Below are 8,082 nucleotides of genomic sequence, written 5' to 3'. Positions count from 1 at the left end.
CTTCCCTAAGGTTCTCGAGTGGTGGCAATTACATCGCACTTGGCATGTTTTACATGCAAAGGTGAGCATGGTCTTCTACAAGCGGCTCATGAAGGGTCTTTTCTCTTCCCCATCACGGTTGGTTAGTGGAATCCTCTCAGCTCAATGAAAGTCATCTCTCTTGCCTTCTGGCAACATCTGGGAGACAAGTCGATGATAGGCGACACCTTAGAAGGAGAAACTTAATTGGCTCGAGGTGTTGTCAGGAAGCGGCTCTTGGGATGTGCTGGCAAGGATCAACATCATCAACATCTATATATTGGGAGGATTATGTGAGCTTTTATCTATCATTTTATGCAACTCTGTTTATGGTTGTTGAGAGTGCTCTCAACGGAAGCAAGAACGGAAGAGGGAGAGAGAGCGAGAGAGAGACAGAGAGCCACACAAGTTTTGGTGGGTGCAGAACCACCCTAATCTTCTTTCTCATTCATTTATATATGTGTTTGAGTATTGTACATAACTGGGGTTAAGGCACAGTGACCTTTAAGCCCACAACCTCCCACTTAAAGGACAATGTGCCTTTAAGGGAGAACAACCAGTGAGCATACTATCCAATGCCCATCAATACATGACAATACTCAAACCGCTGACTAGGTAGACTCTTCGTCAGCATATCTGCAGGGTTATCATCTGTATGAACCTTGACAAGCTCTATGCGCTTGTCCTCAAGTACCTCCCTGATGAAATGGTACCTGACCTCAATGTGTTTGGTCTTTGCATGAAAGACCGGATTCCGTGCTAGCTGAATAGCACTCATGGAATCACTATGCAATGTCGGTACACCTGTATGAATCCCCAAATCTCCCACTAGCCGATCAAGCCATATAGCCTCCTTGCAACCCTCTGTGGCTGCAACATACTCAGCCTCTGTGGTAGACAAAGCAACGCACTTCTGTGCGCGAGACATCCACGACACTGCACCACCTGCAAAGGTGAACACATAACCAGAAGCGGATCTCCTACTATCCACATGCCCTGCATAGTCTGAATCTGTGTACCCAAGTACACGCATGTCTCCTTTACCAAAGCAAATGCACATCTCCTTGGTACCCTTCATGTACCTCATGATGCACTTAACTGCCTCCCAATGCCTCTTTCCTGGATTAGCCATATACCGGCTAACAACTCCCACTGCAAATGCAATGTCTGGTCTAGTAGCTATCATAGCATACATAAGACTCCCAACCGCTGATGCATAAGGAACCTTGGCCATCATGGCCCTTTTCTCATCTAATTTGGGACTATCTGTATGACTCAGTTTCACATATGGAGGCAATTGAGTACTCACTGCCTTCCCCCCCTCCATATTGAAACGCTGCAATACTTTTGTAACATACTCTTTTTGTGAAAGCCAAAGGAGTTTCCTACTCCGATCACGTGTGATGCGCATACCAAGAATATGACTTGCAAGTCCCAAATCCTTCATATCAAAGGCCTCATGCAAGTTGGCCTTTAATGCATCTAGCTCATAAGTATTCTTGCTAGCCAATAGCATATCATCCACATATAGTGCCAGGATTATTAGGCTACTATCCTTAGCCCTTTTAGTGTAGAGGCAGTGATCAATTTCACTCCTTCTAAAACCCTGGGACCGAATGAAAGCATCAAACTTCTGATACCATTCTCTAGGTGCTTGCTTAAGACCATAGAGACTCTTTTTCAGCTTGCAAACTAAATGCTCTTTGCCCTTTTCTTCAAAGCCTTCCGGCTGCACCATGTAAATGTCCTCATGCAAATCCCCATGCAAGAAAGCTGTCTTGACATCCATTTGCATAAGCTCCATATCTTCTACTGCCACTAGTCCAAGCATGCATCTAAGTGTGGTCATCTTCACAACCGGAGAGAATATCTCATCAAAGTCCACAGACTTCTCTTGCTTGAACCCTTTAGCAACCAAACGGGCCTTGTATCTAGGCACATCATCACCTGTGACCTTCATTTTGTAGACCCATTTACATGGCAATGCTTTCTTTCCATGTGGCAAAGAAACCAAGTCCCAAGTCTTATTCTTCATAAGTGAACTCATCTCTGATTGCATAGCATACTCCCACTTGCGTTGATCCTCACGCATCATAGCCTCTCTGTAGCAAGAAGGCTCCCCGCAATCAGTAAGCATCACATAGTCTACCCCTGGAACAAACCTATCAGGCGGTCTAGACACTCTAGATGATCTTCTCAAGGGCATTTCAGCTTGCTGTCCCACTTGCATATCAGCCACATTTGGCTCATCATTTCCACCAATAGATGATCCATCATCTACCCTTGATTGTATACCTGTGGGAGTACTTGGTTGTACCATTTCTTGCACATTTGGTGCATGGACAGCTTGCTGCCTATCAACATATGCAGGTGGATTCACATCCTGGAAAGTGATTCTCCTCATTTCCACATCCCTCATGGGTGCCTTATGCATCTTCTTCTCATTGAAGACCACATCATGGCTGCGTATGATCTTCTTTGCTTCTGGATCCCAGAGACGATAGCCCATCTCTCCACTTTCACCATAACCTAGAAAGATGCATTTCCTAGACTTAGGATCTAGCTTCTTTCGAAGCTCTTTTGGCACATGTGCATATGCCTCACACCCAAATATACGCAAATGAGAGTAAGAGGGCTTCTTGCCACTCCATGCCTCTTCAAGAATACCACCATCCAAACTCTTACTAGGTGATCTATTGATCACATGCACTGCAGTCTTCATTGCCTCAGCCCAAAAAGCACTAGAAAGACTTGCATTGGAAAGCATGCATTGCAACCTTTCTTGAATGGTACGGTTCATCTTTTCTGCAATTGGATTTTGCTCTGGAGTACGAGGGGATGTGAGCTCCCTCTTAATCCCATGTGTATCACAGAAATGCTGAAAGTCATGAGAGAGATACTCTCCACCATTGTCAGTCCGTAGGCATTTAAGCGTTCTACCTGACTGATTCTCAACCAAGGCCAGCCATTTCTGAAATACCTGGAACACATCACTCTTCCGAGCTATAGCATAAGCCCACACTTTCCTAGTTGCATCATCAATGAATGTCACATAGTATTCAGCCCCGCCTAATGACCGTGTAGGCATGGGACCACATACGTCTGAATGCACCAAATCAAGCATTTCAAACTCTTTCTTTCCCCTTGTTTTATGGGCTGATTTAGTCTGTTTCCCATAGAGACAATGCTCACAAAATTCAAAATCAGAGAAACTCAAATGCGGTACATAACCCAAACGACATAAGAGTTTCATTCCATTCTGGCTCATGTGCCCCAACCTGCAATGCCACAAAGAAGTGCTTGGCTGCTCGGTTATTGCAACAACATGATCAAATACCCCTGATACATGTAAGGGATACAAAGTCCCACACTTGGCACCCCTGGCCAAAAGCATAGAGCCCTTTTGAATTTTCCAAATTTGAAAGCCAAAAGTGGTGTGAAAACCAGCATCATCTAGCTGACCCACTGAAATAAGACTCTTGGTCAGCTTAGGCACATGTCTCACATGTTTCAAAACAAATGAAGACCCATTTGCAAAAGAAAACTTTATGTCACCTGCTCCCACTATGTCACATGCATAGTCATTTCCAAGATGCACACAACCTGTCTTTCCACTATCATAAGTGGAGAACCATTCCCTATGGGGAGTAACATGGAATGAAGCACCAGAATCCAAAATCCAATCCTGGGAATATGCATCATCTGAAGTGGTAAGCAACTCTGTAGATAAACTAGACATGAAGAGAACATCATTGTCACTATCACGTGTGACTGCATTGATCTCCTCGATCTTCACTTTTCCTTTGTCCTCCCTTGGACTCTCTTCCTTTTGATTTGCACCCCAATTTGCATTCTTTTTCTTATCCTTTTGCTCTCTTTTCAGCTTGTAGCAATCCTTTTTCATATGGCCCTTCTTGCCACAATGGTAACACTCAATGTTCCGTGCCCTGGATTTGCTACATGACTTCCCTCTTTCTTGGGACTTCCCCCTAAACTGTGATCTGCCCCTTTGCACATTTAAGGCTGCATCCTGCTTGTTGCCATCCATAGACTTCTGTCTAATCTCCTCGGCCAACAAGCTACCCACAACATCATCAAATTTCAGTACTCCACCAGGTGCAGAGTTACTGACAGCTGTACGGAAGGTATCCCATGAGGATGGCAATGAACATAAGAGAAATATTGCCTTAGTCTCCACATCAAAATTCATTTTCTGAGCCTGAAGCTGGCTGAAAATAATATTGAATTCATTCAAATGAGAAGCAATGGAGACCCCTTCCTTCATCTGCAGCTCAAACAACCTCTTCATGAGGTAAACTTTATTAGAGGCAGTTTCCTTCTCATAAGTGGCACACAGTTTCTTCCACAAATCTTCCGTAGTCTGCTCATTTACTACTGTGAAATAAACTGACTCTGCAAGATGAAGTCTAATAGTAGACTTTGCTAATGCATCCAACTCATTCCAATCATCCTCAGACATATTTGCAAGCTTAGCTTCAATACCTGCCAAGGGTTTAATCTGCTTCTTTTGAATAAGCACATCTCTTATTTGTTCTTTCCACAAAGAAAAGTTTGTCCCATCAAACTTTTTAATGCTAAAAAACTCCTTTTCAAACATGGAAGAGGATGCCATAATGCAAATGAAACAAAATCCCAAATGCTAGTACCTGCAAGAGAGAATCACACCAAATACTAGGTGCACCCAAATGTGTATGCCACAATAGAATGAAATATCACCAAAACTCAAAGCTCAAAGCATCTGACTCATGTGCATATACTATGCATCCATATGAGCAAATCTGGCCCAAAAGAAAATGCCAATAAGTGCCAAATGACTCAAGCATAAACACCGTCCACTGCATATGCATCAATAATGTCTCATCCAAGAGAGCATAGCACTATCAGTGCATCACCAACAATGTTTCAAAGCTGTCCCTCAGCATAAAATAGAATCCATATGCAAAGCGTCCATAAAAATAGCATCCCACAAGGCAATTTGGGCCTATCAGTGCATCCAACAAGGACCGCAATGCATCCAAATGGCCTATAAATCATCCATTGCAACCCAATGCATACCACGAATGAGCGCACACTGCTCAAACTGCAACCAGAGTGATCTGCATAAGGTATGCTCAAGAAATCATAGTCCCACGGTAATGAGCGCTACTGAAAATAGAACCTGAGATGCCTCAAAACATGGGCGCCATTGCATAATCGGAACCAGCAAGAAAATCTGCAAATATCTCTCTTCTGCCAGAACTCCAAAATCCCAACCGATGAGTGAGAAATGGGAGTCAACACTTATCCACTGCCATGTGGCATAAATCTAAGGTTTCAAAACCTTAGAATGAAAAATGCATAACAGAGAGACGAAATCGAATACACAGAGATTTATAACTCTGAAAATCCTCCACCGAATCACGCAAGAATTGATAGGTAGGGGTTTTTGGGCGTCCGGAACGCAATGGGACAGACGGTTTTGGAAACCGTGGTCTCAATCACTGGGTCCAACACACGGACTGAAAAACGTTTTTTGAAACAGAGCTATCTGTAAACTCCACCGGAGTGCGAATGATGAGCAACATAGAAGTTTTAGGACCTCCTGAGTCCACCGGAACTGACAGATCTACAAATGGTTGCTCCAAACTTGAGTTCCAACACCCGGGCAAAAAACGCAGGAACTGACACAGTGAGTCAGAAATCCAATGAAATGATCCCAGATTCAAGAATGAAGGTGTTTCCAAGCTCCTGAAGTAATGTGGACACCAAAAGCAAGCAATAGTTGCCTCTACAAGTCAATATGGAGTCTCTGTCATCGAACGGAACAGGGAAAAGCTCAAAAAATGACTTTTTCTTTGAAAGCTCTTAACAGGCTCTCAAAACCACTTCGCAAAGCCAAAGTGACTTTTCCAAAGGTTCCTCCAAGGTCTCTGCACACTCGGATGCAAGTAAAGTCACCCACAAAGCTTCCCACAGAGCTTCTCCTTCCTCCCGCAGAGCTGCTGAGCTTCCAAGCATTCATGCACACTCAGCTAGATCACTCGGGCTCTGATACCAGTTGAGAGTGCTCTCAACAGAAGCAAGAACGGAAGAGGGAGAGAGAGCGAGAGAGAGACAGAGAGCCACACAAGTTTTGGTGGGTGCAGAACCACCCTAATCTTCTTTTTCATTCATTTATATATGTGTTTGAGTATTGTACATAACTGGGGTTAAGGCACAGTGACCTTTAACCCCACAGTTGTGTGTTCATAGGAGTCTTTCTAGTTGGATCTAGATAGTCCTTATAAGCTACTACAAGCCTGTTTGGGCTATGTAACAAGTCCTCTAAGTGTCGGAATCATTGTATGAGGCACTATCTTCTCTAATATATGCAAATTGCTTATATTGCATGTGAAAATCTATTCATTTTATGTGTTGAGGTCAATTGTCAAAGCCAACAATTGGTATCAAAGTAGGTTTAGGTGCTACTTGTGATTAGATGCTCTTGCGTACACAAGGGAAAACATTTCAAAGAAGGTCACCCATATTTGATATTTTTAGAGCACTGAGTTTTCTTAAGAAGCCTCGAAGCTCTCAAAGAAGCAAAGTCCTAGCCTTAGACATCCTTGCTAACGTGTGTAGTAAATGTCTCCTAACATTGCAGTCGCCATGGGTGCATGGGGCAAAACCTCAAAGACTGGCTTGCCTGACATGTCAGTAGTAAAATTTGATGGGAAGAACTTCCCATCCTATCAACTTTTTATGCGACTACCCTTTATGGAGAAAGGCCTCTGGGGGGTTGTATCTGGTACAAATAAGAAATCTGCCAATAACAAAGGTCTTGAGAAGAGGCATGCTTCAAACCTCAAGAATGAGAAGGCTTTAGGGCTCCTTGGTCGAGCACTTGGGGTCGATTTCTTCCATCACATCGACATTACCAAGACTACTACTTAGATTTGGAGCATATTGGAGACATTGTTCGGGTTGAGAGTAAAGAATTTGAAGATCATGATAAAGCAAGAATTGTTTGGACTACAAATAGGGGATGTCAACTCTCTTGCCACTCATTTGATTAAGATGCAATCTGTTATGAATCAGCTTCAAGATTTAAATGTAGAATTGACAACGATGATGCAAAGGCCATCCTTCTCACAAGCCTCCCTCCCAAGTCTATAGAGATAGTCACCATACTTAAATTGAACTCTGATGCACTTGATTTTCATGACATAATCTCTATACTATGATATCATTGACATCTATATATTGAGAGGCTTCTCGTGTGTGAGCTCTTAGTGGCATGTGTCACAATAGTCCTTCCTTGTCTGGAAATCTCCTTTGTTGTGTGTGTGACAGGTTTCTCACATAGTATTCTATCATTTTATGGAGCTCCATTTATTGTTGTGTGTAGGAGTCTTGCTAGCTAGGTTTAGAACTACCTACAAAGTCCTTATAAGCTGCTACAAGCCTAGTCGAGCTGCACAACAAGTCCTCTAAGTGTTAAAATCATTGTATGAGTTGCCATCTTCTCTAGTATATTCGGATTTTTTATATTGCATGTGAAGATTTCTTCATTTTATATGTCAAAGTCACTTGTGAAAGCCAAGGCCTTGTCAAATTTCGATGTTCACATTGGGTCACATGCTCCAACCTAGAGAAAGGACAAATCAAACACCCCAAAATGTATCCTTAGGTGTCAAAGTCTATGAGAACTTTGCTCAAAGGCACCGGTACTTTGGGGTGAGAATATTGGGATGGCAGTCAAGCTGGCATGGTAAAGACATTGGGCACAAAGATTTTGGCTTTAGTGTAGAAGCTGAGTTACTCATCTGTGTCTGATCATAATGATGACACACTCAGGATAGAGGCGAGGAATGAGCCACAAAGGGAGAAGCCACCTTGGAGAATTGCATCTCCTACTACTCGAGAGATTGGGTCATCAGCCCATCAAAGGACTTCCACCCACATGAAGCCCATGTATAAAACATTGAAAAAGCTTGTGCAAATTTTAAAACAATGCCCTAATCTAATGTGTACATGAGAGTGAAATTTTGACAGGAGATTCCTTCATTCTTACCAATCCTTGCC

Source organism: Dipteris shenzhenensis, chromosome 15 (assembly GCF_047967505.1).
Source record: "Dipteris shenzhenensis isolate YYH24624 ecotype China chromosome 15, Dip_SZ_1.0, whole genome shotgun sequence".
NCBI lineage: Eukaryota > Viridiplantae > Streptophyta > Polypodiopsida > Gleicheniales > Dipteridaceae > Dipteris > Dipteris shenzhenensis.
This window is presented reverse-complemented; position numbering follows the sequence as displayed.